We start from the raw sequence: 26,316 nt of genomic DNA on the forward strand, positions 1-26,316 counted from the left end.
TCCTATGGGTGTCTTTACAAGTAGAGGGGGGAAGTAAAGATAGTTTTGCTTTAATTTCAAAAGAAATGGAATCCCAAATCTTTTGGAAAGGCCGAGAGATGGAAGTCCATTTTCTCAAATTACGCTCCATCCAAATATGGTTGAGAGTAGCACAGAAAGCCATCTTCCCGGCCGTGTCACAAGAAGAGGAGCCAGCGAAAGTCATATCAATCCAAATCCATTCTCTAGCGAAGGGAAGAATACGCCTCTGACAGGCCAGCATTTAAGGAGCACACCCTTCCAGATTGCAGTTGCAGTAGGACAATCAAAGAAGATATAGTTCAGGTCTTCATCATTGTTCCAGCAGAGGCAGCAAGCACGAGGAACTGAGATCTGGCGGCTGCGAAGAAAGGCTTGAGTAGGGAGACAATTGTTGAAAACTCTCCAGGCTGTAAAGCAATGCCTAGGAATGTGATGCTTGAACCAAAGGAGCCTGTGCCAAGGGACCAAGGGGTCTTTCAGGCGAATAAAATTCCAAGCAGCCTTGGAAGAGAAGGAGCAAGAGCTGTTGGAGTTCCAATTGACACAATCACCTCTTGAGGCAACCCTTCTAGTGACCGGATGGAGGTCATTCCGGATAGGAGTGAGGATAGGACCGAGAGATGGGGAGCCCGACCATTGTGATCTAAAATATCAGCTACCAATGAAAGCCTATGTAAGCCCGAGGAGTAGATGGATCGGGGTAACCCGATGAAGCGAGAATTCCCATAGGGTGCCAGTTGTCAAGCCAGAGGTAGGTAGACTGACCATCACCAATGGTAGAGCGAATGACTTGAAGGGCCAAATGACGGCTGGCAATGATTTTCTTCCAAACCCAAGAAGCATCGAAACCCACAGAGTCAGTCCAAATGGAATCATGGCAAAGGCGGCCCGAGTAAATCCAATCAACCCAAATGCTCTTCTTTTTTTAGGCTATCTTCCAGAGGAGCTTGAAGATACCAGCTGAGTTCACTTCTTTGATACGCCGAATGCCTAGACCTCCTTCCTTCTTAGGAAGGCACACTGCAGCCCAACTCAAGGGATGAAGAAACCTGGAGGAGTCAGAGCCCTTCCAAAGGAATGAAGCCATAAGAGCTTCCATGGCCTTGATAGTAGATTGAGGGAGTCCATAGATACCCGACCAGTAGATATATGAGGCTTCTAGAACTGATCTAATGAGGGTTAGCCTGCCAGCATACGAAAGAAGCTTGCTTTTCCATAGCTGAAGTCTCTTACGGATTATGTCCAACAAAGGGGTGCAGTGATGAGCAGAAAGTCTAGCAGTGATCAAAGGAATCCCCAAGTATTTGACAGGCAACTGACCTTCAGTGAAACCAAAGATGGCTAGGAAAGTTGCTTTGTCAGCCTCAGTAACTCCAGCAAAGAAGATGAGGGACTTAGATGGGTTCATGCGCAAACCTGAGAGCTCTTTGAATTGCTAGAGACAAAGTAAAATAGTCTCTAAGGAGGCAAGCGAAGCCTTGGAGAATATCATCAAGTCGTCTGCAAAGGCCAAGTGGGTGAGCTTGAGCCCTTTACACTTGGGCATAGGAGAGATGAGCTACTGGTCAGTGCAAAGCTGGATCTGCCTGGAGAGGATTTCCATGGCAATAGTAAACAAGTAGGGGGAAAGAGGGCATCCTTGCCGAATCCCCACATCAGCTCCAAAGTACCCTGCCGGACTGCCATTAACTAAGACAAAGAACTTTGGGGAAGAGATGCAAGAGCTAATCCAATGAACAAAGGGTACAGGAAACCCCATCTGAGTCAACACTTGAGCAATGTAGTCCCATCTAAGAGAATCAAAAGCTTTGTGGATGTCGATCTTCAGGAGTAACGAAGGAGAGTGATTCTTCCTATCAAAGCCTTTAACAATATTCTTTATTTCCCTTTTACCTCTCTAGGGAGGTGGATGTAATTCCATATTAGTTGTGATTAATGCATATATGGTGAATGGAGAAGTCGCTCCATTCACAATCGATTACAGCCCAAATACTCTCTTCTCTCTTATCTCTTCTCTTGCTATCTTCTTCCTCCTCCAATCCCTTCCTTCTCCCTTCTTATTTCCTAAACCTAGAATCTAACTTGGCATCAGAGCTTTAGGTTTGAGAGTCCTATCATCTTCCTTTCCTTATTTTTTTCCCTCTCTTTGAGATCCTAGAACTCAAAGGATCTCAAGGAAGAGGTTCCTATGTAAACCTCTTGCTGAAGAGATATGAAATGGGTCTTCTACAATCTATTTAGGTGATTGAAGATGGTTTTCGAACCACTGCGAAGCTCCATTGAAGCTGTATTGAAGGTTTCCGCCAGCTGCTGCTTGCAGGCCATGTCCTTCTCTTTCTCGGCAGTTTTTTGGAGCTTGGAATAGTTCAATAGGATCATACAAGGGTCCTTTCTATGCTCCATGTGTGCTTCCTTGATGGATGAAGGCACTACTGAAGCATAACTCAGTTTCGTTGGACTGCTATTCTGCCCAGATTTCCGCTAGTTGCAGATTTAAACCATGTCTCAGCTCCATTTCAGCATGGGTTTGGCTGTTGGAGCAGCCCACTAGGATCGTATAGGGGTCCTATTTCTGGCCTTTGTGTTTCCCATTGATGGATGAGACTTTCCATTGAGCAGTACTCATTTTTGCGGTGATTTTTTGCTGCCCAGGTGAACCCAATACTGCTGTATTCTCTTGTTCTTACATTTAGGATATATTGGGCTTCTTGTTTGGTTGAGAGGTGATTATGACTACATCTTGGAGCTTGTGTAAGCTGTTCTTACTCTTTGAAGAGTGTGAGGCCTGATGTTTTAATGCACTTGAAGTGTTTGATTTAAGTCCTCTTAGACATTTGCTGCTAGGACTGCTTCGGCAGTATGCTATCCTAGGCTGTTTGTAGGACTTCTTGCTTGTTTGGGTTGAGTGTGTACTTCCCACTTGCCTTTGGTGATATTGTTTATTGTTGGTATCCATCATGGCTGGTTCGGATACATCTGTGCTTGGTACTATTGATTCTCAGCCTCCCACTGTTGTCCCTCAGTTGGCTTATGAGAGTACTCATCAACAGATTTCTTTTGTGAAGCTTGATGGTACTAATTACCCAGATTGGTCACACTCTGTGAGACTTTCTCTCAGGAGTAAGGGAAAGCTTGGATATATAACAGGTGCTATCAAGGCTCCCATAGCTGGTTCACCGGCCTTTGATAAATGGGAGACCGAAAATTCTATTGTTATGACCTGGTTGATCTTCTCCATGAAACCCGAGATTGGGAGAAGATTTATAAGGAAGGAAACTGCCAAAGCTATTTGGGACAGTGTCTCTGTGGCCTTTGACAGAGTGGGTGACACTACCAAGGTCTATCAGCTCCATCAACGAATCCACTCATTGAAACAGGGTGACAGCACTATTTCTGAGTACTACAGTGCGTTCCTTAGTCTTGTGGAAGAGTATGATCATTACAGAGACCTTCATTTGACCAACCCAGAGGATGAAGCCAAGGTGTATCTGACTCTTGAAAAAGAGCGTGTCTTCTCTTTGCTTAGTGGTTTGAACTTTGACTATGAGCCAGTTAGACTCCAGCTGTTGGGCCGGTCTCCCCTTCCCTCTCTTAGTGAAGTCTGTAGTTACTTATAGAGTGAAGAGACCAGGCGACTTACTATGGCACCACCACCAGCACCATCTAAGAGGTCAGCCCTCAATTCTAGTTCTGTTCGAGACACCCGTGGAAGTAGTAGAGGCCCAGGGCCTAACCGTGAGGAAGCTAGTACTGTAGAGACAGTTGGTGCCAGTGGAGTTGGGCGAGACAGATTTAAATGTGATCATTGTGGTCGTACTGGACACACCAAGGATAGGTGTTGGTCTCTCCATGGTCGTCCTCCTGGTATACGTGGTCGTGTGGCCATAGAGGGGGAGCTCGGGCTCATTCCGCAGCGGCGACTGATGTTGATGCCCCACAGGATGACTCCACCTTTATGGATGCAGTGGTTCGCAGAGTTGTGTCACAGTTGAGCACATCTTCTACATCTAGTATGGCTGGATCCTCATCATCCTCAGCTTTGCAGGTCTCCACCTCAGCTTCCACTGCCGCCCAGTCTTGGGTCATTGACTCGGGTGCCACAGACCACATGACTGGTACGTCTCATTATTATGATTCCAATACCATTTGTTCTGGTAAGGACAAGGTTAGGGTAGCTAATGGCTCCCTTTCCTCCATATCTGGTAAGGGTAATATCCCTATGACATCATCTATTTCACTTTCTTCTGTTTTTCATGTCCCTAACCTTACTCTGAATCTTCTATCTGTGAGTCATCTGACTAAATCTCTCAACTGCTGTGTCACATTTTTTCCTTCTCACTATTTTTTTCAGGATTTGGTAACGAAGAGAATTATTGGTAGTGGACGTGAGGAGAAAGGCCTCTACTTTTTTGATCCATTTTTACCCACAGCTCATTCCTATGTGTGTGGCCGAAACGATAGTAGTTCTGTGGATTCTGTTATGTTATGGCATCGCCGTCTTGGCCATCCATCTTTTGTTGTAATGAGGAAACAGTTGCCTCACTTATTTTCATCTATTGCCTCTTCTCATGTTTTTCAATGTGAAACATGTATGTTTGCCAAACATTGTAGGTCTTGATATCCTTATCATGGTAATAGAACTGTTGCTCCTTTTCATATTGTGCATACTGATGTGTGGGTCCCTTCCCCTACTACTTCTTTATTTGGCTATCGTTACTTTGTGTCATTTATTGATGATTTTTCCCGTGCCACATGGACTGTACTTGTGAAGCATAAGAGTGATGTTTGTGATGCCTTTCAGAATTTTTACCAAATGATTCTTACCCAATTTGAGACCCGCATCAAAATTGTGTGTTCTGATAAAGGGGGAGAGTACATGTTTGGTGGCCTTCAAGCCTTCTTTACTACTCATGGCATTATCCATCAGCTAGCGTGTGTTGACACGCCCCAACAAAATGGGGTTGCTGAGAGGAAAAATCACCATCTCCTAGACGTCACCCGTAGTCTCTTGCTGGGCATATATGTCCCCAAGACCTTCTGGTCTGCGGCTCTTCTAACCGCCTCCTTTCTCATTAATCGTATGCCTACCAAGCTTCTTAACTACAAATCTCCCATGGACATCTTATCTCCTAAGGCCTCTGTCTTTTCTCTTCCTCCTAGAGTCTTTGGTTGTGTTTGTTATGTGCATGTTCACAAATCTGCTCGCACTAAACTTGATCCCAAAGCTCTTAAGTGTCTCTTTCTTGGGTACTCTTCTACTACCAAGGGGTACAGGTGTTATCATCCTTCTTCCCGCCGAAGTTTCATTTCCTGGATGTTACCTTCCTTGAATCTGTCCCTTTCTTTGTTCCTTCTCAGCATCCTCTTCAGGGGGAGAATTGTGGGAGTGAACAGGCTACTGATGATTTCTTCCTTTCTCCTCTGCCTACATCTCCTTTTCTGCTTGACATTGGAAAACACAGGACTGTAGATGTAGTTGAGATTAATGATCAACCAGGGGGGAATACAGATTTGGTTGTTGAAAGTGGTTCTGGTAAGGAGAAGGATTACCACATTACATACAAAAAAGGTGAAGGCTTACATAATACAAGAAAGAAGACCTACCAAAAGTCCTCTTCAGATCCAGATCCACATCCTGAGATTCATCCTTCTCAATCAGATGACATTTCTTCTCCTCCAACTGATTTGGACCTTCCTATTGCTATTAGGAAAGGGAAAAGAACTTGTACTAATCCTATATCCCAGTTTGTTTCCTATGATACAATTTCTCCTACAGGCCTTGCCTTTATTACTGCTCTCTCTACTGCTTCCATTCCCAAGAATGTCATTGATGCTATGTCTGACCTAAAGTGGAGCCAAGCCATGTCTGAAGAGATGATGGCACTTAAGAAGAATGGTACTTCGCAACTTGTTGACCTTCCCAAAGGGCGTGTCCCAGTTGGATGCAGATGGGTCTATACAATCAAGTATAAATCCGATGGCAGTATTGAGAGATACAAAGCAAGGTTGGTGGCCAAGGGGTACAGCCAAGTCTATGGAATTGATTACCAGGAGACATTTGCCCCTGTGACCAAGCATAACTCCATAAAAGTTCTTTTATCCTTAGCTGCCAACAAAGATTGGTCTTTATATCAGTTGGATGTGAAGAATGCCTTCCTTCATGGTGATTTGGAAGAGGAAGTGCATATGCAAACTCCACCAGGCTTCAAGATGCCCTCAGCTGAAGGGAAAGTTGTCTCCTTAAGAAGGCTCTATATGGTCTCAAACAGTCACCAAAGGCATGGTTTGAGCACTTCCGACAGGCCATTCTGAATAATGGATATTCCCAGAGCCAAGCTGATTATACTCTCTTTTCCAAGCGGAGTAATGGTATCACAGCTCTCATTATCGTGGTCACCGGAGATGATACAGCTGAGATAGGTAAATTGAAGAGCTACCTGGCACAGCAATTTGAGATCAAAGATCTGGGTCCCTTGAAGTACTTCTTAGGAATAAGTATCAAGGACCAAGAAAGGGATCAACATATGTCAGAGGAGGTTTATTCTTGACCTGCTGACAGAGACAGGGATGTTAGGCTGCAAACCAGTTAGCTCTCCTATTGAGCAGAATCACAAACTAAGAGAGGATTGTGGTCCCTCTCTTGTTGATGCAGGGAAGTATCAAAGGCTAGTGGGGAAACTTATCTATCTCTCTATGACTCGGCCAGCTATCTCTTATGCAATGGGAGTTGTCAGTCAATTCACGCATGCTCCCAAGAGTGGCCATTTGGATGATGTGTATCGCATTCTAAGGTATTTGAAGTCCTCTCCAGGGAAAGGACTGTTGTATGCAAGACACAACCACTTGAGAATGGAAGGTTTCACAGATGCCGATTGGGTTAGTTCCATTACAGACAGGAGATCTACCTCCGGCTATTGTACCTTTATGGGAGGTAACTTAGTCACATGGAGGAGCAAAAAACAGCATGTTGTAGCCAGATCTAGTGCCGAGGCAGAATTTAGAGCTATGGCACATGGAGTGTGTGAGCTCATCTGACTGAAAAGACCTGTTCAAGAACTGGGGTTTGGCCCTGAAGGGCCCATGAGACTGTACTGTGACAACAAGGCTGCCATTAGTATTGCCCACAACCCTGTGCAACATGACCGGACTAAGCACATTGAGGTTAATAGGCATTTCATCAAGGAGAAGATAGACTCTGGTTGTATTTGTACTCCTTTTGTGAAGACTGGTGATCAGTTGGCAGCTATCTTCACCAAAGCTCTTGGCTCTCCTCAGTTTAGTTCCTTCCTAAGCAGCTGGGAATGCATGATATATATTCTCCAGCTTGAGGGGGAGTGTTAGAAGTCATGTAATAGAGGAAGTTTAGGAACTAGTTCTATCACTAGTTACCTTATTATGTAGTTCTTCTTTATTTCTTTATTTCCCTTTTACTTCCCCAGGGAGGTGGATGTAATTCCATATTAGTTGTGATTAATGAATATATGGTGAATGGAGAAGTCTCTCCATTCACAATCGATTACAGCCCAAACACTCTCTTCTCTCTTCTCTCTTCTCTTGCTATCTTCTTCCTCCTCCAATCACTTCCTTCTCCCTTCTTATTTCCTAAACCTAGAATCTAACTCCTAAGTTTGGTGTTTAAGATGTTACAATCCAAAGGAGGGGGAAGGTGCTGCAAATCTGGTCAAGTGAGTTGCCAAACCCCTCCCAATGTGAGTTGGCCACGCACACTCCCCCTTGAGGGAACGGAAGTGGGGAGAAGCAACAAGTGAATAGTGTTATTTATCAAATTATAAGCCGGTCACGATTCACAACCCCCCCCCCTAAATCAAAAAAAAATTCCCCAACATACATTACCTATGTAGTATGTACTCAATATAGGTCAAATACTTACATGCAGGAGAAAATCCTAATCATTAAGTGCAAATAGTATGTACATTCCTTATGTTTCAATTGACTGATGGATTAGGTAATTAGATTGTGATACGATTGTTCTGACCCTAATGGCTGGAGGTCTTTTGTGAACTATTGAATGTTGATGTATTGTCTAGACAAAACAAACCAATCAATAGTCAATCATCTGGGATTCTGGATAGTTTGAGCTTGATGGGTGGACAATTGGGCCATGAGGTGGTTAGCCATGTATACCATTTCAAATATTATATTATAGAAGTATGCTGGTGAACAGAATTCATTTCAAGACCAGGAAATTGGTATTTAATGCTTAACCACTAGTCTAACACTATATCTTGTGTAAGAATCCAACCTTTAAACAACATATTCTAAATCCTATACAGTAAACCATTGACCATTAATAATAGGAAGGAGGTGCCTATACTACATTAACCCATTGACCATTAATAGTAGGAAGAAGGTGCCTCTGTGTTGCATTGGTAAAGGCGTAAAGCCTGCAGGGTTTTATCCTAAGAGAACTGGGTTTATAGCTCCTTCATACTCTACCACCTCCCCCAAGCTTTCCCCCTAAAAAGGAGGGGAAAAAAGACAATTCAAACTGTTGGATTGAATGGTTAAACCATCATCAAACTACTAATTATTAAGCCAAAATGGTCAGACATTAGGTTAAAGCCCTAAAGCATCAGCTGTTTATGGCAAGATAAATGTGATAGAGAGGCTGCGTAGGTGGCAAGGATAAAACCTTGATTCTGGTTCTCAAAGCTTTGCCTTAGTTTGTATGGTTTGCTCCCCTTTCCCTCAAACAGGGGAAAAATCCAGGCTCTGCCCCTGCACCAAACGAAACACCCTTGCACGTAGGCATCTCATGATATTCCTGGAGAAATAATCCTCTGAGCACTTTCCTAGGTAAAACAAGCAGAAAAAAGTTGCACCAAAAAACTTTATAGCAACAAATTGGAAGCAAAGCATACAAAGGTCTTCAAAAGGGGCCCCAGGACAGACCCCCCTTCGTTTGGAGGATAAAATTTATCACCTCACACTGTCCTAGTTGGTCAATAGACCTCAACTGAGACCTTGAATGGAATACCCAATAGACTCAAGTCGTAATAGGCTAATAATTTAATAAACTCTCCTTCTCACACTTTAACTACTTATTTACACTCTCCCCTACTAGTGAATTCCACCAAACTCAAAATTTTGTGGATGTTTGTTGGGAAAGCAGATTACTCTCGCACTGGAGGTACATCTAGAGATGGTTCCCAGGGGAACTTTTTCTAGGCCATATTGGAGCAGTGCATCTGTTAATGCAAACTGAAGTCTCTCTTTTTTCCATACTAAGTTCTCCATAACCCTTGACAAGCAGTTTTTGGTGGTTGAAGGTGATTCCTTTTTCAAGATTTGCATGGTTCAAAAATATGGTTGGTCTAGGTGTGTTAGTCCATAGAAATCAAGAAAATAAATGCTACTCTGTCTGCTGAAGCCTGAAGGATGTTGCCCTTCAAAATTTCAAATAAGGTGTGTCAACCTCCATGAAACTCTACCCTCCCACATAACCAATTTAACGACTAATGCTGAGTTATCACCAATGATCAAATTGGCCAAGATTGCACACAGCATAAGTAGACAACCCTTGAAGCATAAAACTTAATATTTTAAACTTCTATTACTACTTAATTTGTTTAATCTAGTTTAAATTCATAAATATCTTTCTTTGCAGATACTTTCCATACTTCATTTCATACATATGAAGTAGTCATATACAAATAAAATAAAATGCATAAGAATTAGAAAATTACATTGATATTCATTAAAACTTTTGGGTATGAAACAACCAATATCCAATTATAGACAACAGCAACCAACAGGATCACTAATAAAAGTTCAGACTTCTAAGTCACCAAACTTCTTATTGTAATAATACTCAATGTGGTAGCTATATCTCCGCTCCGGACACACTGTACGTAGAAAAAACAGTGGCATCACATGAACCGATAATCTGCTCTAAGTAGGAATATCTAAACCCCAACTACTGAAGAATAACCAACAAGGAACCGCTGAAAAAATTGGGGTGGGGGGGGGGGGGGATAGAGAGGATAAAAGAAAATAGAAACCAATAGAAAGAACATTATATATAAAAAAACCCAAAAAAAAAAAACACCAAACAATCATTGGTTTCACTAAAACCCTGAACCCAGAATACCAAAATCCCCCAAAATCTAAATCCCGGGACGCTGGACACCTACAACCCTGAGTAGCCCCATTCACTGAGAGGCAAAGGATAAAACCCACAGTTGCGTCATATTAACAGAAAGGGCGAGCGGAAGCAAGCTACAGAAAGCCTCCAAAGAGCACGTAAAGAATTAAAGCATGCAAACAAAAGAAATTCAAAAGAAGCACAAAGAGCTTCGGTGAAAGTCTTAACAATAAACCCTAAGAACTTCCAAGTGAGTGGGAGTCCCTTACAAGGTTTTACGAATAGAGCTCTCTACAGATAATACTGGCTGATTTGCCGTATGAGGCGGACAGGAGACCGCAGACGATGAGAAACCAAATAGCTCCTGTTTGTTTCCAAGGGTTTACCCCGAGAGAGAGAGAGAGAAAGAGAGAGAGAGCTGGCGCCTAAGATTAGGTGATGTAGCCTTGAGACGAACAGACAATATTTGTCCCAAAACAAGAAACTTTGTATTGTGGTATTGACATGAGAACCCTAGCATTTCCGATGATTAAATTACCCCTAGGGGTTTACCAAAAAAAAAAAATTACCCCTGGGGGAAAATTATCATCTTCAGTTATCTGGCCCTCCATTTCTTCCATTACATTTAATAGGGGGGAGGGTGGAGGGGGGAGGGGGGAGAGGGGAGTGGACCCCACCTGGGCAGTGTGTTCGGGCAGGGGATAGGGTGGTCATTTTTGCTCCCTTATGAGATATAATGGAGGAAATGGAGGGGCAAATAAATGGAGACAATAAAGATCCGAGTGGGGGTGAAAAATTCATCCATCTATTCCAGCTCTGGATCCTCACGCAAGAAGTGGGTCCACTTGGGTCCACTTACAAGTGAGTCACATAATCACGTCTCCTCAATTTGATCAATTGATGCCCTTATTTTCTTTTCTTTTTGGGTTAAAAGGGAAAAAAAATCCTCTAGAGTGCCCTAATCTTGTGGTGCACTGTAGTGTGAGCCTCAGAGCTCGACACGTGGAAGTTGCGACATCCAATGGTGCCAAGCTCGAGAAGAAAGAAAAAAAAAAACTGCCTTGCATCGAGTTCACACCATTGGATGAAGCTTCTTCCACGTGTCAAGCCTTCAAGCCCGCACTGTAATGCACTGCAAGATGCCCGCACCGTAAAGGATTTTAAGCACTTTTTTTTTGGGAAGCAAAACGAGTTGTGTGACCCCTGCACCAACACAGGGGCTAACGAGAGGGAGGGCATGTAGGGGCATCAATCAGAGGGATTTTTCATTTTGTAATGGGCGGGGTAGTCAATTCAAGGGGGTTGTGTCTGGGCATAGGCTACAATACAAAAAACCGAAAAAACGGCTTAAAGCCTATCTTCCCTGTACTTCTTCCTTTGAGGGTATGGAGTCGTCACTTTCATCCTTAATATGAATAATAGCAAGTGATCGTCTGCGACTAGGAAGTACTCTTTTTTCCTTTTTTTTTCTGTATAGTATTTGAGCTTGCGGCAAACAACAGTTTATAGCTAGATAGGGGATGCAGGGAAGAGAGAGAAAGGAGCTGACATAGATTCAACACATCAATGTAGAGAACCCTTCTTTTTTTTCTTTCCTCATAAGGGCAAGGGATTTCTAAGCAACCGGTGGAGGGTATGTGGGCAGAGAGACTGGAGGAATCAATCAGGAGCAATAAAATGGTTTTGTAAATATGGGATAGAGAGATCATTTCATGTGTGGAGAATAAAGAGGGCGCTAGGATGTTGTCCACTGGCGGATAAAAGATACTTTTTCCTTTTATTAAAAACCCTCAAAAAAAAGGAAAAAGAACGTTGTTTGACAGTGCCCAATGCCCTATCACAAGGGACAATGAAATGATCGTCTTGCCCTCCCCCTTGGATGCCCGTACGCAAGCTCCCATTGGGCCCTACACTAGCACAAAGGCCACACATCTTGGCAACAAACCCCTTCCCAAAAAAAATTAAAGAAACCCCATCGTCTTCCTCTATAGGTCCCTCTTTTCATGATGATTAGGCTAATTAAGCCCCAACAACTTAGGGGGTCACAAGAAACCAAATATTTTATATGGGAAAAAGAACGCCACCTGGTAATGTAGAGCCCCTATGCCTAAATACATGAATGCTAAACTTACCACTCCGCCCCTCCCTATAAAATAAGAAATCACAACCATGGATATACCCCTACATGCAATCTCATTGGTCCCGGTGTTTGTGTAGGGGTTACATAACCCGGCAACGATCTCTTACCCATTTTATTTCATTATGTAGCTTCTTCAACTAATTTAGTATTATTTGATGAATCGACAACGAAAATTTCATTTATGTGGTGTTCTTTCTGGGTTGATTCAATAGAAGCTTAGAACTAGACAATTTGGTCGGATTTGATACGCTTGCATTGTTTCATTGATCTATCAGCTTCTCCCATGGAAGCGTGCAAGAAGATGATGGAAAAATAGGATAGGAGAAAGTGATGATATGAAGATTGAGACCAGCAGCAAATTTAGAGGTTAAATTAAATTTTCCCCTTCTCCATGGTTGCACAAGAATAAGATGAAGCTTCTGTAGAGGATTGAACATTAACAAAACAAAGGATTTATCATTTTTTTTTGGGGGGGGGGGGGGAACAGTTATGGTGTTTAACTGCTTATACATTTTGCCCTTTAACTCTGGGTTGTTATGGCAAACAACAGCTAGCTCGGTTGGTTGGAGGCATTCCAAGTTGAGTGCAATGCCCCCCAGGAGGTCAAGGGATCGACTCTGCTGGATTGCATATTGTGCCAAAAAGGCACCCCTCTCCCCCTCCGCCCCCCTAGTTGTAGATTATGGGCTTGTCTTAGCCTTCCCCCTTTGCTTGTAGTTGGCTTGTGGGCCCTTGAGTAGGATAGACTAATAGACCGAAAAAACTCTGGGTTGTTAAAGGTCCCTTCTCATCTCAAGTTTCAATCCAACAAAATTGTCAAGTGGCAAATAAAGTTTTTGAAAATCTAATGGAAAATAAAACTTCAGAAAATAATTGAAATTGTTGAAAAATGTAGTTTAAATAGAAGTTACAAAATACCTTTAGCCTTTTGAAAATTTGGTTTTGGTGTTTCCCTTCCATAAGGTTTGTTTCCTTTGATATTTTGGAAGTCGCCTTTTAGTAAAACATTTTTTGCATAGAAAGTTTACTCTCACATTAAAAATGAAAGAGGATGATGAGAGGTTTATATATAGAAATGAGAATTATAAGAGTAGGGTTTCTTAAAGAGAGGTAACTCTCCTCCCACATGTTCGAGGTTGGTCTAGGGTGTTTTTCACACACGCATAGGCACCGAGTTGGGTAGGGTCGAATCAGTGTAGAACCCTCATTTTGTCACCCCTAGAGGCTACTCTGACAATGATGAATATCCCTTCAGGTGTAGTGGTCTTCTATTTGTAGATTTGGGGAGTTTCCCACCGTTCTTGACACGTTCATAAAATCATCAATGAAAATGATTGAAATGCCCTTGGGGGTAATTTGATGCAAATTGTTGTTTCAATCTGGAAAGTTGTCGATATGTCTAAATGATGGATTATTTTATTGTATCCAAATTTGGTATGGAATTATGTCCATTTATGCTCCTCACTCGGAAAAAATATTCCATTTTGATGACTAGGGTTTGCACTTGAGGCAATCCCTGCTAGTCAGTGTATTCCTTGATTCTCATACCAAAGGAAAATATGCAAAATATGTAAAAAAAAAAACGCCTTTAGAATCATTTGATTCGGACATGTGTAGTTATAGGCATTCCAAGACTTTAGATACATACTGGATAGGCTTGACCTAGCTTAGTCACACTAGGAACTTGCCCATTTTAGAAGTGAACCAACCAAAACGGAACAATAATATATCAAGAAGAATCGATAGAAAAGCCTCGAGTCAACATCAAGCTGGTTTTGATCCACAAATTAATCTATCGATTGGCTTTATTCAATGTGACGAATAATGGTTTAAATGTGTTGGTTGGTTAGGGTGTTCCATTGACAGAATGAAGATTCTATTCGAGAAAATGAGAACTTGATCTGATGTCGACGCTTGTGAAATTCGATGTCAACACGAGCCCTATCGATGTTGATTTCTGGGATTTTCCCAGATAAGCATGGACTCTCTTTTTCTTTGGATTTGATCGCTTCCACACATTCTAATCCGTTCTTGGAGGCCATGAACCAATCTAGTTCATTCCTTGGCCCCCAAAGTGACTCTAGGACATAATAAACATGGTTACTTGCTCAAATCCTATTGGTTGTGAGTGTTGGCACTCATTGACACCATAGATGAGCAACAACCTACATGAATGGTTAGGATGGGTCGTGGGACCCTAAAACATGTTAAGAGAGTGGTAGACCTCATGAAATCTATAAATAAAAGTCCTCTCACGTTGAAAGGGTATCTTGGGTTGATCTTTTGGCATCCTTTGATGAGTTCTTAGCATGTGGAGTCTCTCCTTGGCTAGAGAGTGTTAAATAGAGAATATTCAAAAGCCCTAAGTGTGTGGGCAAGTTAGAATCCAAGTTGAAGCTTCTCTACTAAGTCAAGAGCAGCCTCCAACATTGTATTTTAGCAAGTCTTCAATAAGGTGAAGTTCCAGACCCTTTGTTCCATCGTCTTCATTGTGTTTTTTTCCTTCTTTGCTTGTTTTGCATATCTAAAGGGAGTGTGACCCTACCTTTATATGCAGTGATCATACACCATTGTCTAATCAGTTTTTTAGCATGTTGTTTAGATTGCATTGTTTCCCTAATTATACATGCCACGTTTTATTCATCTTTCTTTCATATATCTAGTTTAGGTTGCATGTTTAGTCTAGGATTTGCTATTTTTTGTTTTTCCTCATTTTCATGATGATTCAGTGGCAGTTATCTCGTTATTTGCTTCATGTGACATAATATTGTGTAAGGTTCTCTCCCTTGGTATTTTATTTCTCCTAGTGTAGCATCTCTTTTATTCTCCATGCTTCCATGTGGTAGAATCATGTAGCATATGATAGTGTATTATTTTTCATGTGTTCTCGGTTTATCCATGACTCTCATATATGCTTTCTTGTCTATATTTTGAAATGCCACATGATGATAATTTGTGGATTTATGTCACTTTCACGTTTACTCTCATGTCATGCGTGTATAGCATGTTGTTTTTCATGTTTTCTTTCCTTCATCTTTTTCATATGTTTAGGGTTACTATTTGAGTCCCTTTGGTCATATATGTGTTGTATATTGTTCTTTAAATTCAGTATACTAATCTTTTCACACACAAAAAAAAAGAAGCATATTAACCTTTGTTTTGTAGTCGAACCTCTAGGCACATATGGTTTCTAAACCTTGATTCTCTTTGTATCATATATCTCATTTTATTTTTTAGGGTAATTTGTGCATGTGTTATACAAATTAGCCAAGTAACAGGGAGACTGATTTTCAACAAACAGACTGGGGACCTAACACCTTCCCTTGATCGTAACATTGACTCGTTCTTATACCGATGGTTCAACTGATTCCCCCACTTGATAGGTCATGGAGTCAACTTTTTGTTTGTGTGGGTCTTATAACCCTAAACTAGCTGGCGACTATATGTTTTGATTCATCTCATCTTGTGTCAATGAGGTGGAGGATGACGTGATGATCCCATGGTCTACCCAATGGTTCTCACAATCGGGTTGGGTCATCGCGAGGCGAGGCAAGGCCTTAGAGCATGTGAATATTTTTTGCTCTGGACTAAAATTTATATTTTAGTCTTTCCTCTTGGCCAGCATCAAATAGGACTTTTTCACTGTTGGCTTCCACCTTGCCAAGGTGCATTATGTGCCGGACAGAAGTCAAATGGTGTTGGGGTTTGTTGGAATCTCAACCGACACGCTCCACTTTATGTCCGACGTGTAAAATTCAGCCGACACCGGCCGACTTGCAACCAACGTCAATGACACCTCAAAATATGTTGGCCAGTGTCTATTTGGTGTCGATAACAATGACGTTTGTTGTGTCTTTTCTTGGAGAGACACCACTGCCCTTCAAGAGATCATTCTAAGTATTCTTTTGGCCAGTGTCTATTCGGTGTCGATAACAATGACATTTGTTGTGTCTTTTCTTGGAGAGACACCACTGCACTTCAAGAGATCATTCTAAGTATTCTTACCTCCTAAATCTCCCTCTGTCTCTTTTTCTCTGTTCTAGTATGTTACATACTGTTTTGGAGTTATTTCTTCTCTATTTCTTTGGTTGATTGAACATAACCTAAAAGTGCCCTGGCGTGACCTAATAAGTGAGTGCAACAATTACTGGAGGACCTAAGGGACTATTTCATATTGGGGATTTCACAAGAACTTTTTTGCTCCAAAGAGAGTGAATGGAATCTTAAGGATAGTGACCAATGGTACGACTGAGCCCCATCATCACTTCGATGTTCATTGGATCAAGTAGCAGTAACAAATTGGTGTTCAAATTCAAGTGCTTTGCAAGTAGAGTAAGTCTATCTTGTTAGTGAGTTCTTTATCATTTAAGATTTCATATCTTTATACTTGTATCTCAAATCATATGTTTGTTGTTCTATTTTACTACAAAAATAAATGGATGACTAAAGTACAAAAGAAAATACTAAATTAACAAAATATATCAATATCTGATTGATGTTTAGTAAAAAAATTTGACACTTGTTTGATACAAAGCATTCCTCCTCCTGACATAATGAGATGGGGCATCGAGGAGATTCTCTTCTTAGCAAAAACCAAGATAACTTTGACCCTAGTCATTGTTGTGGGTTGTGGGGTTTGATGTCTTGTATTCCATCTCTTACATAAGTGGATTGATTCTAGCGGGCCATTAAGAGGTCATAGGAAAGGCTTTGAGGAATTGGCCCACCTCGCACATTATTGGCGGGGCTTCAATGAACTAATGGATCTATTGAGGGGGTTTCGGGGACGGCAACCCCTGAGAAATTTTTTAGGGCTATATGAGTATCTCAGTAAAATTCTTGTATAGGGTTTTGCTATAAATTTGTAACAATTTTTCTTTCTAATCAATTTAAGGGAGGTGTGAGGACGAGCAATTGTAACCCTATTGTCCATTGATAGTAAATCAGATCTCATCTACTGTAGATGTAGACAATCTTACAAAATCATATAAATTGTTTTGTTCGATTGTGTGATTGTTATTTGTGATTTCCATTCTTTTCTGCATCATTTAGGTTCATATTTTTCTACAATCACTCTCTCCCCCTCCACCCTCCAACCTATAGGTATGTTGGATTTTCTTTGGAAGTGATTGTTATCAAAACTATTTGTAGGTATAAAAAATCTCGCAATCGAATCTAGCCATCCATTACGCATATAAAGAGCCATTTATGTTGTTGATTCTCAAAGTTTTAAAACCACTTTTCCTTCAAATCTTAAACTTCGACCTTTGAATCTTAAACCTTAAATGGTAGAACCCAAGCTTAAACAATTAAACCTAAACCTAAGACTTGGGGATGGTTGTATGTCATCAATCAATTAGGTTAATTATCGCGAGACTTATGAGAACCCAGCTTGAAAAAAAAAAAGATATTTGTGAGCTTAGAGCTGATCAAAACCCTACCATGAACCGTTAACTACCACATGTATCCAACCATGTCCCACCATGTGGCAGTTCTTAAATTAGATGTCTCTTAGGCTTTTCCATCATAAAATACCTACAACATTGAACACTAAACGGGCCAACCTGAGCCCAGCTCATGATTGATTCAGTTCTAGCAGTTTTCATGATACAGACTAGGCCCACGCCCGAGCCCGAAGTGAAGAACAGCTTCAGATCTGCTGGGCCTCGGTCAGCCCAACCTGCTTGCATCCTTGGCTGGGGGAGTGTGAGTGACCTGATTCCAATTCGACTCCTCTACTTCTGCCTGCCCCTAGTGCCGTGTGCGCCCCACACACAAGCAAGGAAAAATGTACCGCCTTACCCCTGTCCGAGCTAAGGTGGTACTTTCCGCCGCACTTGTGTGTGAGGGCGCACGGCAGTACCGGGCAGGCGAAAGTAGAGGAGCCAGATCCGACCTGAGACACCCCAATCAGGGGTTGAACATGGCTGACCGCATGCACCAAAAACTATCACAGATACAACACTAGGCAACTGAATTGATCCCAAATATTAGAATCTTCCACTACCATAACCATTTAGTATAAGCTGAGATAAGGTGATCAAAACTAACAGGGGCAGCACCAAGCCCTCAAGAATTTACAAATTACTGACCTCCCGAGTGCCATTGCAGTTCACTTTAAATTCCTTTATGGACATGTTTGTTGCATGCAACTTACTGTTGAAGAAATATGTATCTAGTTGCATGTATTTCTCTTCCGACCATCAGCTCTGATTGGTTGAGCATTCTTTGAGGTGCCAAGGATGTTTTGTGAGGGTTCCACCTCTCTTTTTTCATCATAGCTCTCAGTTTTGTTTTTATTTTTTTGAATTCAATACTGCAACAAACTAGAACCAGGAGAGAGAAAAAAGTGCTTCAGTGTAAGACTTCGTTACCATTAGTTACAAACATTTAGGAGGAACATGATGAACCAAGGCAATCAGCAGCACCCTAAAAGGGTACCTAACCATGCAGCCAAATCATTTAAATTCACAATATCCAGGAGAAACACAATCATTGGGGGAACTAGGTGCCATAACAACAACAACTCAAGCCTTATCCCAACTAAATGGGGTCAGCTACATGGGTCCTTGCAAAGAAAATAACTAAAATAATAATAAAAGGAAAAAAGCACAACATCGACAGAAACTCAGGAAAATCCCACCTAAATGGAGTCGGCAATATGGATCGTTGTCCTCCAAACAGTTCTATTCGAGGCCATACTTTGAGAGAACTAGGTAGGAGCATATGCACATTAGTCATTTTCATTTGTTCAACTGGGTGACGAAGAAAGGCTAGTCCAGTACACAAATTCTTCCTTTAATATTGATCTCTAACACCAAAAAGAGTGTCTTTCCCAGGCATGGGATAGGCACAATTTCTGAAATCAGTGCATCCTAACACACCCTCACCCCAAAGATCTTATAAAAGGTCTAAGTTCAATGAGGCAACCTATTTTTTATATACAAAGTAAAAGCAGCATTCACATGTCACATAAAAGAGACTGGAATGATCCACAAGGGAAGATATGCTTTCCTCTATCCTCTTTTTGGGACAGGCAAGCAGACAAGTGGTTAGTTGTTAGAAAGTGAAGACAGGAATAAAATGAGGTCCAATGTACCTAACCCCCAGGTTTGTGCTAAATTTCCTCACAGGAAATATTGTAGATACTAAGAAATTTAAATCCTGGAAACAGGGGTAAGGCTGCGTGCATTTGACCCTCCCCAGACCCTGCTAGACGGGGGAGCCTCGTGCACTGGGTATGGCCTTTTTTACTAAGAAATTTAAATATCCTGAAAATGTAATAATGCCAGCAAAATCAAAACATGGAGACCTATCCCAGCCCCCCACCCCCCAAATCATCCAGACCAAAAAAAGAAAAGATCAAACCATGAAGTGTCTAGTGTCCATGTTTAGCAACATCTGAAAATAAACATGTTAGTGTCAACAACCAAATCCTTGTGAAAAACTGGCATGCTTTGAGGTTCATCTCTAAGAATCAGGTTATATCAGTCTCTGTCAAGGTTGAGTCAGAAAAATGACCAACCCAAAGCCCACCTGAATTTAAACTGCATTATGACATTCAAATAGCCAAACCCAACCCAGAAAAAAGGTCAGAGGATCAGGTCAGTAAGTGCTATCTCCTATTTGACAAGAAAACATTTTGTTTCCATATTGATGTCTAATGACTAGTATAGATCCTATTATCCTTAAACAAGATAACTTTTTATGCAGAAACAATAAAAGACTTATAAACAAGGATCTAATTAGTGCCCCCCCCCCCTTGGAATTATGTTGCCAATGAGATGAGTCATCCCCCCGTCTCCCCCCCCCTCCCCTGCCTCCGGTTATCTCCTCTTCAGCATCTCACCCTCCTTCCTCCTCGTCTCCACCGTCTCCAACTGCCCCTCCCTCTCCACTGCCTTCCCTCTGTACCAAAAACTGGTCATCCCTTTTCCAGCCACCCCCCTCTGCTGACTCATCTCTACTCTTCATCCCCCCTGAGCTTGAAAATGGGCTCCCGGTTGCTCATTGTCCTGATTCTCTCCTTTCCCCTGAAATATCAAAGTGGAACTCCTGCCTGGTTGGTCATTTCCTTGGGCCCAGACCTCCCTTTAACATAGTCAAAGCCTCCCTCTCAAAACAATGGAAACCTGCGGGCTCCTTCGAAACCTTCCTCCTTGACACCGGGGTCATTGTTTTTCGTTTTTTCTCTGATGAGACCAAAGGCCGAGTCCTCGATGGAGCCCCCTGGATGGTTGGATTCTTGCCTATCTTCCTCCGGCAATGGACCCCTTATCTCCTGCTCCACAAGGGACTTCAGCACTGTTCCCTTGTGGATCACTCTCCCTGGTCTTCCCCTCCACTATTGTACTCGCGATTGCCTCAGCCGTCTTGGCTTCGTCATTGGATTCCCACTGCATACCGATGCTCACACTCTCAAGATGGACCGCCTTTCCTTCACTCGGATCTGCGTGGAGGTCTCCGCTGAGTCTGCTCCTCCCTCCATCATCACCGTAGTTGAAGATGATGGGTTCAGCTTTGCTCAGCCCGTCAAGTTCGAATGGATGCCTCCTCGATGTGAACACTGCAAGACGTTTGGTCACTCTTCCAACAGTTGTGTCGCTGCTGCCCCTCTTTCCCTCGGAGCCCTGCTGGAAGCCAACCCTATGTCTCCCTTCTCGGTGGCTTGCGATGCAGTCTCTGACCCTGAAAACACTCCAGCTCCTGTCGTTGAGACTGCCCTTGCTTCAGCTTCAGCGCCTGCCCCTGTGACTGCGCCTGCCCCCGCTTCAGCTTCAACGCCTGCCCCTGTGACTTCGCCTGCGTCTGCTCCGGATATCCTCCCTGTTGCGCCCAGACGGGGAAGGTCCTCCTCCCGCCGCCGTCGTTCAAGTCGCCCTAAGCTCCGCCGTGTGCAGCCCTCCTCACTGAAAACCTCAGTTCCTGCTGCTGGTTTCTCTGATTTGGCTGCTGGCCTGAACACTGAGACTGGTTCTGCAACCTTTCTCGACAGTCGCTCTGGTCAACCTGAAAAAGACGCTGCCGCTGATAACCTGCTGCCTGGGATCCCTGAACTGACGCTGATGTCGCCTCTCCCATCGCGATCTGAGGATTTGTCTGAGCTTGGTATCCCCATCGAAGCCCCTCCCTTTACTGTTTTGGATGACTGCGAACATGATTTGGTCTCTGCGAGTTCCTCGAACCAAAATCTTTGCCATTCGCATGAAAAGCAATTGGGTCCTGCGAAAAGGTATAACCCCCCCCTCTTTGTCGTTATTTAAGCCCCCACCCCTTTTGCAACCTGCTTTTACAAATTTACCCCCCCTCCTTCCAAACCCCCACCCCTCCACCGCTCCACGTGGCTCCCCACACGTGACTCCACTGCCCTCTTATCCCCCCTTAATGGACCCTCCACAGCCCACCCTCTTCTAAACCCATCTTCACGGCCCATATCCAACCCTCAGCCCATTACCTCGACCCACCCTCTTTTAAACCCATCTCCTTGGCACACCTCCACCTCTCAACCCATTCCCTTGGCCCACCCGATCGCTTCTACCCAGCCCAAATCCTTTTTTACCTACAACCTACCCATCTTTCCCCAGCCCATCTCTACCAAAAATCCTACCCCAACCCCCTTCCCTATCCCTTCTCCTCCCACCGAACCCTCTCTCGATCCACCTCGGAACCCCTCATTTCTCCTTTTGAGCCCCCTCACCATCACCCCCCTGTTTCTCCACCTTTATCCCCCCCTCCCCTACCCAGCTGTCCTTATCCGCCAGATTCCACCCTTTCCTTCTTGAGGTGGCGTTGCCCCTCCCCTCTCGTAGGCCTTTAGTTAGTAGCCCAGCGGTCGCCTATGCCCGTAGGCGACACAAGAGCACCCCTCCTAGGTTTGAGCTGCCCCCCTTCACTTAGTTCCCATGCTGTCTGGCTTTATCTGGAATGTCCGTGGCCTCAATTCCTTGGCCAAGCATCTCGAGCTTCGTTCTTTCATCAAATCCTCCAATTCCTCCTTTTGTGCTCTCCTTGAGACTCGTGTTCTCCAGGAAAAAGCCTCCCGCATCGTTGCTTCTATCGCTCCCTCCTGGTCCTTCCTTTCCAATTACATCCACACGCCTTCTGGTCGGATCTGGGTTCTTTGGGATCCCTCCATACTCCATATCTCTTCTACCCAATCTTCGCCCCAGTTTATCCATCTTCGCCTCTCTTTTCACAGCTCCCCCTCTCCCTTCTTTCTTACTATGGTTTATGCTTTCAACCTAGCCATTGATTTTATTGCCCTTTGGGCCGACCTTTCCCTCCTTAAGCCCGGCATGGATTCTCTTCCTTGGGGAATCGGAGGGGACTTTAATATTGTCTGCTCTCACCTTGAGAAGCTGGGTGGCAGGCCCATGGACCTCATGGCGGTCAACCTTTTCAATGACTGCAATGAGGATCTCGACCTTGATGATCTCCAGTAGTCAGGTTCCCCTTTTACCTGGCACAACCGTTGAGTGGGCCCTGATCGCATCGCCTGCAAGCTTGACCGTTTCCTTGTCAATGAAGTGTGGCTTTCCTCTCTCCCCCATTCCCATGCCTCCTTTCTAGTCCAGGGCCTTTCTGATCATTGCCCTTGTCTTATATCCCTCCAACCTTACTCCTCTTTTGGCCCCAAACCTTTCAAGTTCTTTGATATGTGGACTTCCCATCCCCTCTACCCGTCCACAATCAAGAAAGCTTGGCGTATCCTGGTTTCTTCTCCCTCTCTCCCCCTGGCTCGCAAACTCCGCAATACCAAATCTGTTCTCCGAAGGTGGAACCTCTCCACCTTTGGTAACATCCCCTCCAGGCTATCTTCCTACCGTTCCGATCTCTCTCAAGTCCAATTCAAGCTCCAGTCCGACCCTCTTAACCAGACATTAGCCGCAGTTGAGAAGCGCCTCGCCGAAGAGCTTTCCTCCCTCTCCCTCTCCAAGGAAAGCTTCCTTCACCAGAAATCCCGTTCCAAGTGGTTGGAGCTAGGTGACTCGAACTCTGCCTATTTCCACCGATCCATTAAAGCTAGGCATAACTCCAACTCATCACCCTCCTTCTTGCTTCTAATGGGTCCTCTCTCTCCTCTCCCTCTGAAATCAAAGAGGCTGCCTCCTCTTTCTTCTCCACCCTTTTCAATCCCTCTCTCCCCCCCCTTCCCCTATTCCCCCAGCTCTCATTGATAAGTTCATTCCCCCCTCCCTCTCCCAATCCCTCATCGCCAACCCCACTGATGACGAAATTTCCCAGGCTATCCTTTCCCATAAGTCCAACAAGGCTCCGGGCCCTGATGGCTTCAGTATGGGCTTCTTCCTCAGTTGTTGGGACTCTGCTAGAGGAGAGATCATCAAAGCCATCCGCAGTTTCTTCTTCAAGCCTGGTCAGCTAGCTCAGATCAATCAAACCTTCATCTGCCTTATCCCTAAAAAGGACGGGGCCACTTCCCTGACTGACTTTCGGCCCATCTCCCTCTGCAATCTCATCTACAAGTTCATTGCCAAAATTCTTACCAATCGGATCAAGGCGGTCATCCCCTCCCTTGTTAGTCCCAACCAGTCAGCCTTCATCGCTGGCCGGAGCATTGCGGACAATATCATCCTCTGCTCTGAGATCGTCAGAGGCTTTGACCGCAAATCGTATTCCTCAGCTGCTCTCTTAAAAATCGATCTCCACAAAGCTTTTGATTCCATCCGTTGGGATTTCATTTGTGATGTGCTCTCCCTCATGGGCTTCCCTCCAATTTTCATTCGCTGGATTTATGCCTGTATCTCCACCCCTACCTTCTCAGTCTTGGTCAATGGTTCCACCGCTGGCTTTTTCCGCTCCAAAGTTGGAATTAGCCAAGGTTGCCCCCTTTCCCCCTTCCTCTTCTCCCTTGCCTTAGAAGTCCTATCCAGGAGCCTCCAAACCAAAACCCTCCACCCCATCTCCCCTCTTCCTAAATGCAAGCAGATCAATCTCTCCCATTTGGCCTTTGCTGATGACCTGATGATCTTCTCTAAAGCATCCCACTCCTCCATCTCTGCCATCATGGACTCCCTTGTTGGTACTAACGAATCTAACAAGATAAATAGTAGGGTTAATTTTACGGACACCCCCTGTAAGTATACAATATATCACGGACATACCAAACTTTGGAAAAATATCACAGACTACCCTTATTTTATGTTTTTATTTCAACTTAGTCCACTCCGTTAGGTCTGTGCAGTTAAGTTGCTGTTAATTCTTTTAAGGCGAAATTACCCTTACCATAGGTGAACTTCCTATAATACCCTTTAAGGTATTAAACAATGGGTTCTCCTGTCAAACCAACACGAACCGGTTTGATCAGACCAACAGGACCAAACCGATCTTGAATCCCAAGACAAAACCCCAAGTCATCCATCGTCTTCTTCCTCTCAGATCTCCCCTTTGCTCTGCTTCCATCTCTCATCTCCATGAAAGGCCGCTGCTGCAACCAAACCCTAAATAGAGTGTGAAAATGAGCCATCTGAATTGGGAAGAATTGGCCATATTCTGAAAAAAATCATAAGTAATCAACGAAAAAGGCCTAAACTTACTGGACTGGATCGGTCGGAATAGGGATTGCCTGCGGCCGATTTTGATCCAAATTCACAGTTACAGCAGAATAAGATAATTACAGTATAACATTGAAATCTTTTGTACAGATCCACAAAATTTAGAGTTTCAGCTGGGTTTTCCAAATTTAGATCTTGAACAAATACTCTCTTTGACCCAAGTAAAGTAATCTCCAGTTTCCTTTTTGGTCCTCACAGTTACATTCATGGTTTCTCTCCTTTATTTACTACTAGCTTCCTGATCTCTTTTTAACTTCTTTTTAATAATTTAGAACACGATACTTGCTTCTTCTACGAAAGACTATTTGAATAATATTACTTTCATCACCGCTTTGGCAGATAACCATCAATTTTGATTCTTAAAAGCTCAAATCCTTTACTTTCTCACATCTTATCCCCAAAATCGATTTTACCCCCATATTCCCAAATTCAAGGAGAACCTCCCTCTTCTTACCGAGTTCTAGGAGTCCCAAAGAGTTCCAAACGCGATTGCAGAGCAACGGAGTGAAGATTAAGAGAAAGAATCATTCCAAGGAGTTCCAAACACAGTTGCAGAGGAGTGAAGATTAAGAGGGAAAAGAGTTCAGGAGTTCCAAACAGCAAAACAAGTCTGAAATTTTAGGGTTTCAAATCCTTCGTTCAATGACTCTGTTTTAGAAAACCAAAACGGCGGTGGTGGTTGGAGTTTGGAGTAGGACTAACCTTAATAAGGCACCTCAAACGTCACTTTTCAAAGTTAGGATACCTCAAATGTTATTTTTCCAAACTTAAGGCACCTTAGATGCAATTTATCCATTTTTTATTTAAATAACTAAGGGGGTAAAATGGACATTTTAACTTTGAGTGCTAACTGTGCTTAATGTCAGGGGGAAGGTTGATATTTTGACAAGGTTTGGTATGTCTGTGATATATTGTATACTTACAGGGGGTGTCTGTGAAATTAACCCTTAATTCAATGACAGCTTCTGTGAGTCCCAATTTTGTTCTCTTCAATTCAGCCAAGGAATTATGGGTTGTAGTTTGCTACACATATTCTCAAGCAGGGAATTACACCCAGATTTATGAGATTCGCCGACAAGTTCGTGCTACTACTTAGAAGGAACTTTACCTCACTGCCTACTACACTGCCCTTACTTCTCTTTGGCAGCAGTTAGACTTTTATCACCCTGTTGCCATGGTTCACCCTGATGATGCTGGTATTTTCCAAAAGGAAAGAGAGATGGAACGGGTGAATGATTTTTTGATGGGTCTCAATTCTGAGTACAATCAAGTATGGGTACAGATCTTAGGGCTAATACATTCCCCTCTCTTCTTCAGGTTTACAATCTGGTTCAATTTGAAGAACATCGCCTGACGGCTATGATGCCCACTGTTGTTCCTGTCCGATCCGCCTTACTCACCACTCAACCTACACCTCTTCCCATGGATCTCTCAAAGGGCACTACACCAGCACCGGAACTGGTGAAGTGTGATTATTG

At 43.3% G+C, this 26,316-nt stretch overlaps 1 protein-coding gene across 1 annotated transcript in view; it reads right to left on the reverse strand.

Moving 5' to 3' along the window:
• The window catches only part of LOC122669190 (flowering locus K homology domain-like), a 29,176-nt gene extending 18,600 nt beyond the window's left edge, over nt 1–10,576 (reverse strand). The window contains exon 1 of the mRNA XM_043865886.1: nt 10,396–10,576. The gene's annotated coding sequence lies outside the window, so the exon portion shown is untranslated. The remainder of the gene's footprint in view (nt 1–10,395) is intronic.
• Nucleotides 10,577–26,316: the final 15,740 nt, after the last annotated feature.

This window comes from Telopea speciosissima, chromosome 1 (genome assembly GCF_018873765.1).
Source record: "Telopea speciosissima isolate NSW1024214 ecotype Mountain lineage chromosome 1, Tspe_v1, whole genome shotgun sequence".
Classification (NCBI taxonomy): Eukaryota; Viridiplantae; Streptophyta; class Magnoliopsida; order Proteales; family Proteaceae; genus Telopea; species Telopea speciosissima.